Raw genomic sequence first — 7,221 nt, 5'->3', positions numbered from 1 at the left:
GTGATAGAAGACACCAAGAGTTTCAAATAAAATATAGATGATATGAAGACATTTCAGGGAACAGATTTACTGGAGATGATAACTTTCCACATTTCCCAGAAAATTGTGGCCGAAGGCCACTTTGATTGATGGGGGTCAGACCCTGACAGAGAATCCGATTGGAACTTCTCTGGGCTTTGACAAGGATGGCTGCACTCTTCTAAATTAGACAGGGCCTTTGCTCTTTGCCAGGCACAGCCCAAGTCCATGATGCCTGTTTGAAGAAGCAGTTACTGTAGTCAAAATCCAGGACACAGGCTTTGAGGGCATGAACAAATAACTTTTCCCAGCTTCCCTTCCCCTCTAGGGAAACAAAGACTTGAATGTACAGTCCAAGCAGCCATTGCATTCTGACAGCCTATTATTTGATGATGACATGAGTATCTAGAACTCCACATCAATTGTTGCCAGGTTATTGCAAAGAGCAGACCATTTCTAAATTACCTTTTCCAATGAGTTGAAGACACAATTTCTTTGAAGGTCATAGTTATAATTTACAAATACTTCCCAAAATGGTAATGCTCACTAACATTTGCCTTCTTTAGCTTATTTGGGTTGTGTGCAGTGATTCAACCTGCAAGCTCAATCTTGCCTTGCCTTCCAATCAATCCTGCACTTTGAAAGCCCTCACCCAGGGAAGATATAAGATTTCTTGCCATTCGTAGCTCACTGAGATATCATCTTCCCTCGCCTTCAGTACTGGTGCCATCGACCCCACTGAGCTCCAGCATTGCTCCGCTCTTTGGCATTTAGCTCCACACTGAAGCCTTAGCCTGATCTTATTTAGTTGCAACCCTGACTCTGGTAACCCATTACTCAGAGGCAGAAACCCTGGTGGTATAGTGGTTAAGTGCTATGGTTGCTAACCAAAAGGTTGGCAGTTTGAATCCACCAGGTGCTTTTTGGAAACTCTATGGAGCAGTTCTACTCTGTCCTATAAGGTCGCTATTAGTCAGGATTGACTCGACAGCAACGTTTGGTTTATCCTGAGGCTGCAATCCTGGATACAGGCTGAATTTCCCTTGCGAATGGACTTACCACCAGCCTTTGTGGGTTGCCACTCACCAGAGCTGTCTTCCTACAAACCTTAGGCTTCTTCTTCCCCAGGGATCTATTTCACCAGAGATCCACTGTTATGAATTAAATTGTGTTCCCCAAAACTTGTGTTGAATTCCTGGCCTTTGTACCTGTGGATGTGATTCTTTTTAAAAATAAAGTTTTTCTTTTGTTATTTTAATAAGGTCATACAAATGTAGGGTGTATTCTAAACCTAAATGCTTCTGAATTATTAAAAGAAACTTTACAGATGTGATAACATAGAAGAGCTTGTGATGGGGAAATTATCTTACAATATCTGGATGGGTCCAAAGTTATCAAAGGAACCCTTATAAGTTAAAGAGGGAGACGGGAGTCAGAGTCATAGAAGGAGATGTGATGGCAGAAGAAGAGTTGGAGTATTGCTGGCCCAAGAGACAAGAAAGCAAGCAGTCTCTAGAAGCTGGAGAAAGCAAGGAACAGGTTCTCCCCTAGAGTCCCCAGAAGAAACACAGCCCTGCCTACCCATTTTAGACCTTCAGTCTCTAGAACTGTGAGATAACATGTGTGTGTTCTTGTAAGCCACTAAGTTTGAGATAATTCCTTACAGCAACAATAGAAAGCTAGCAAGATGTACAAGGAGTTCAGTCAATAAATATTTAATTTACAGTAGACTTCCAGGAAGGAAGGATTAAGTTTACTTAAATGGGAAAACTTTGTTAATAGTTCATAAGAAGAAGAAAATCTACAGCTTATCTAAATTTGAATATCCAGGTTGTCCGTAAAGACTGTGAGCAAAAATAAATGGAAAATCGCAGAATGACTTGATGATATTACTCCTGGTTCCAGACAAGGACAGTAAGGAGAAAGAACAAAGGGATAGCTGCTAGCAACCACACATTAATATGAGAGTTATATAGAATTTTGTAATAATCCTTTATAAAAATGGATACATCAACAAAAGAGACACATCACCTGGACCCCTTCAATTTTCAGACCAATCTGGGAGGAGAATTACATCATTTGGAAACTGGTGGTTTTCAAGTGAATGGCATTTCACAGACTAACACATCCAGATTCATCTCTCAACCTCAATGTCAATGACTTTAAACTATCCCCCTGCCCACAGTAATTAGCTGAAACTGCTGGTTAGGACAATTTAAAGTAACCTAATTTGTAAAGTGATAGATCAATTGTCAACATAAATATCAAAAAGTAAAACCAATTCCATTAGGGACAGGAGCAACAAACCAGACCAAAATAATGGTGCTGGACTACAAGGAAACCACAGCCATTTCAAACTTCTCTTCAAGGAGGCACCTGAGTTTAACGCAAATCATTAACAACAGCAAAATTGTCTTGATTTACACACACTTTTGAAATATGTAACATGGTGGTGAAAATGTTGGTACCATTAGTCAAATTCGTACTTCTCTTTAAGCCAAAACAAAACAAAACATGGACTGCTCATTGGCATCATTATCTCCACCTCGATATGTCTTGCATACCTGCTCCGCTGCACTGGTTCAAGACAATTAATCCTAATATCCAACCCCTCCTGTGGTAATTTCTCATCTTGGCAGGTCTCTTTCTGTAATGACTAAAGGGGAGTGGCTGAGTTCCCAAGGCATGGGCTGAGGCAGATGCACTTTTCCTTACAGGCATAAACAGCCTGTTCTAACCCTCCTTTCTTTCTTTCTTGTCTCCATTCCTTCTTCCCATCTTGCCTTTTTCTCTTCGCCTCCCCCTTTCCATCCTTCCTTTGCCCTTGCTACCTCCCTTACTCCCCGCCTTTCCTCTTTCCTTCCTTCTTTCATCTACCATTTCCCTCCCTTCTCCTTCCTCTTTCCTTCCTTCCATTCTTTCTTTTCCATTCCTTAAAAAACAAATCAGATTTCAAAAAAACAAAAATAAAACAAAGCAAGTCAGTCCCTGCAGAAACCTCACCCAGGCTTTCAGCACAATGAAGAACTTTGTCTGCAGCCTACTCTACAAAGTGTAATTAGGTGATTGATAAATGGCAGGTAGCAGTGGAGATGAAAATAACCTCTATTATCATGCTTTCGTTATTCAGAGAAAGAGCTCCAGTGTCCTAATTTTTTCAACCCATTTCAATTTCATATTTATGAAAAGCTAGCTCCCGACACTCCCCAGCAATCTGCTTATTGAACATACTTTTCTGCAAGCATAATTATATCTCCCATCCCTTGATATTGCATCCTTTTATTTCATTTTCCTCTAAACCTGCTGTGGTGCTGACTGCCATCACAACACTTCGTCCTCTGACCAAGAGAATAGGTCATTGATTTTTTTTCCCCCCAAAGCCAGTACCACTCTGTGAATTGGTCTCGATCCCCAGAGAGAGAGTAGAAGAGAGAGAGAGAAATGGGAGAGCGTGATAACACAACCATCGGACACTGAATCAAAGGTCCCCACCCACTCCAGTGTGGCTACATTGTGTCTCCTGCCTCCGTGGATGCTGTCTCCTCTAATGATAGACTCCGCTGTGTGAGTGCTCACACTTGAAATTGGATGTCATTTCTGTGTGGGCATATGATTGTCATATGGACACATGAGCTTTAGCCAAGATCTGCATTTGGAAAGCAAGTGAGCAACAAGGACAATATCCATTAGTCTATTTTTTTTTAGCAGAATAGACAGACTGCACATCTTTTATCCCCATTTTAAATGGATTGGACAGATTGAATATTTGCCAATAGCTTTGCAAATCACCTCGGTGTGATGCTATACAGTACTCTGAATTTGACGCCAACAATAAAGGCAGGCAAATGGGTATCGTCTAGGTTTGTGTTTCTTATAAGCCACAGCTTGGTAGACACTGCTTCTCTTGTGTTTATATGATTCTAAAAGTGACTAGTAATTCTCCCAGAATATATGTTTTATTGGACCAGCATGGGAACAACCAATTAACTATTGAACAAGAGTCTGTTGCAGGCTAAGCTCTTATCCAGAAATTAGGAAAATAGTGAACTACAAAGCAGAGAGAATTATTTTTTCAGGGAAAGGGTAATGGGTACAAATAAGATAAATTTACTTTTCAAATTTACTGTAATTGCATGTGAACTGTTTTTGGATGATATTTCCAAATAATCATTTAATTTGATGTACATGTAAGGGAAAAACTCCCAAATACATTTGGGACTTTGGTTGAATATTTTTCATCTTATGACTGTATTTTTTGTATATGCAGAGGTACATGTGTATGTGTCTACATTTGTGTGTTATTTTTTTGTTTGTAAAAACATTGACAATTAGGTATTTCTCCCTTATAAAGTAGATCACCCAAAGGAGAACCTCTCCAGACATTTTATGAATAACATACTACCATTATGTAAAAATCACTGGATTTCCATTCTCCCCGTTATGTCTATATGTGTTTCCATGAGTGTTCATGTTTTGCTTGTTTGGTTTTATTTTTGATCACCATAAGAATTAGCATTAACAGAAAGACATTTTACCCCCAGGACAAGACAAATGATGTATCCATTCTGTCTTAGTCATCTAGTGGTGCTATAACAGAAATACCACAAGCAGATGGCTTTAACAAAGAGAAGTTTATTTCCTCACAGGAAAAAAAGAAAGCAGGCTAAAAGTCCAAATTCAAGGTGTCAGCTCCAGGGGCAGGCTTTCTCTCTCTGTTGGCCTTCTCATCAATTCTGCCACCCCAACCCCCACCCCCCCGGACTAGAAGCTTCTGTGCGCAGGGACTCTGGGTCCAAAGGACACTCTCTGCTCCTGGAACTGCTTTCTTGGTGGTATGAGGTCCTCCACTCTCTGCCTGCTTCCGTTTCCTTTTATCTCTCTTTTGTAAGATGAAAGGTGGTGCAGGCTACATCCCAGGGAAACTCTCTTTACATTGGATCAGGGATGTGACCTTAGTAAGTGTGTTAAAATCCCACCCTAATCCTCTTTAACATAAAATTACAATCACGAAATGGAGGACAACCACACAGTACTGGAAATCATGGCCCAGCTAAATTGATACACACATTTTTGGAAGGACATAATTCAATCCATGACACCTTACTTACATCAGTTTATCTATAATTGAAAATGCTGATAAAAAAATACTTTATCTTTAATTGAAAGTTTGTCTTTAATTGAAAATGCCTAAAAAAGGAGCCGTTGTGAAATGCTGAAGTTTCTAATATACTAAAGATGGCTTATACAAAGAAATATTACTGTCTGGACTATCCTGACATTATAAACAGGAATTATTTCTTGTTAATATAATATCCTTTTCCTTCTACCTCACCTTTCCTTTTCTTTTTCCAAAATTGTCGATTTAAATCTCCGTTAACGTCTAAGTATTTCTACGGGTCGCTATGAGTCAGAATCGACTCTATGGCAATGGGTTTGGTGGTTTTTTATTCCTTGGAAAAGAAATCGCTGTTTTCCTTGGTTCTTATTCTAAATATGAATTTTCATGACTAAAAAAAGAAAAATTTTGTCTTCTTTTTTGGTTTATAATATTTTACAACTTCTAGCCTAAACACTCTCAACATAGGTTTTCTTCATTCCCAAAAGATAATTCTCCATTTATCTTTGACATGCATACTTTTGCGAAAACAGAGGAACTAGCTTAATTTTATTTGGTCATCTCATTTTCTCTACATGTGGATTCAATTCCTCATATCTTAGGCTGAAAAATTCTTGAATGCTGAAAGTCATTCTGAAATTAGTTATTTAATAGATTATTATGATAGTTTTAATATGTATACATATGTACATATAATTCAATATGATATGGTAAAAAAACTAATAAGTTGGATCACTGACTAAATAGATAAAAAGCAATTTTTTTTTTAATGGACTTTAGATGAAGGTTTACAGAGCAAACTAGTTTCTCATTAAACAATTAATACAAATATTGTTTTGTGATATTGGTTGCCAAAGTCACGTGTCAACATTCTCCCCTTCTCAACCTTGGGTTACCCACTACCATAACAACAAAAAAAAAAATCTTTCTTTTTTTATTAAACATATTTTATTTAAATAAATCCTCCAGTAGGAAATGGAGAATTCATTGCCTTTACTTAGAAGTAGGCTGTGTAAATAGATACATCAAATTTTATCTGTGCAGCTCACCAACACTCCCTTTTTGAAAACATCAGTACTGCCACATCACAGTTCCCAAAAGGACCTTAAAAAGTCTCAAAATTCTGTATCTCCTTTGGCTTGCTTCTCTCTTGATTCTACTCAGGCTTTATTAACGGTTTGTTTCATCCCGTCACCTCCATCTTCATAACTTTTCTTTAGAGCATTCACCAGTCCCTCACTAGGATCTGTTTCGGTGTCGTAGGAAGGCTCTTCTTTCTCTTTGCATTCTTTTTCAGCCTGAGTCAGATAGTCCCACTGCATGTTTCCAGCTTTCTACACAAGAAAAGAACTGTATCGGTCTTGACTTTTTTTGAATTACCTTCCACAGAGGTGGATATCAAGAGGTTGTTCATGATCATGGAGTACCTCTTCCCATTTAGATTCTTTACCAGAACATCAACTGACCTCTCTGTGAAATGCACCTGTACCTTCTCAGGGGGGACTTGAACTCCAGTTAAGGTAATGTAGATTTTAACAAACTTCTCTGATCCCATCCATAATTACTGATTTTCACTCTTTTTTATCCCCCTGTAATGGGAGCAACCACAGTCTCTGGCGATTTGCCCGTCAAGAGGGTCTGCTCTCCACTGTGATTTTTGCTGCATCTCGTTCTGGATTTCTGTCTCACTCTTGGATTTTTCAGCTGTAAAGGCATCATGTACTCTTTTTCTAGCGGCCTTTTCTGGCAACACCTTTAACTCTTCCAGATCTTTCTGTAGCTCTTCCAAAGCAGAAGCTATGGTAGGGCTGGGTCAGACCTAAGGCTGGAGCTGCAGCCACGTAGGGCAGAGAACAGGAAACACCACACCTAGCATGCTCGCCAGAGTGCAGACAGCACCAGTACTAGTCTCAAAAAAAGCAATTCTTGGTAGAGGAAAGCACTATTATTATTAGGTATTAGTATCCCAGTATCGTACTTACTAGTTGTATAAACTTGGACAAGTTATTTTACATCTTGCATCTATAAAATGGGAACAAGAACTGGCTCACAGAGTTGCTACATCAATTTAATGACATCATCAATGC

The 7,221-nt window shown here is 38.9% G+C and overlaps 1 pseudogene; it reads right to left on the bottom strand.

Moving 5' to 3' along the window:
- Window positions 1-6,249: 6,249 nt before the first annotated feature.
- On the bottom strand, window positions 6,250-6,914 carry LOC126057213 (calcyclin-binding protein-like; annotated as a pseudogene).
- Window positions 6,915-7,221: the final 307 nt, after the last annotated feature.

The sequence above is a fragment of the Elephas maximus genome, chromosome 13 (assembly GCF_024166365.1).
Source record: "Elephas maximus indicus isolate mEleMax1 chromosome 13, mEleMax1 primary haplotype, whole genome shotgun sequence".
Lineage (NCBI taxonomy): Eukaryota > Metazoa > Chordata > Mammalia > Proboscidea > Elephantidae > Elephas > Elephas maximus.
The sequence above is the reverse complement of the archived record's forward strand: the minus strand, read 5'-3'. Positions and strand labels throughout refer to the sequence as shown.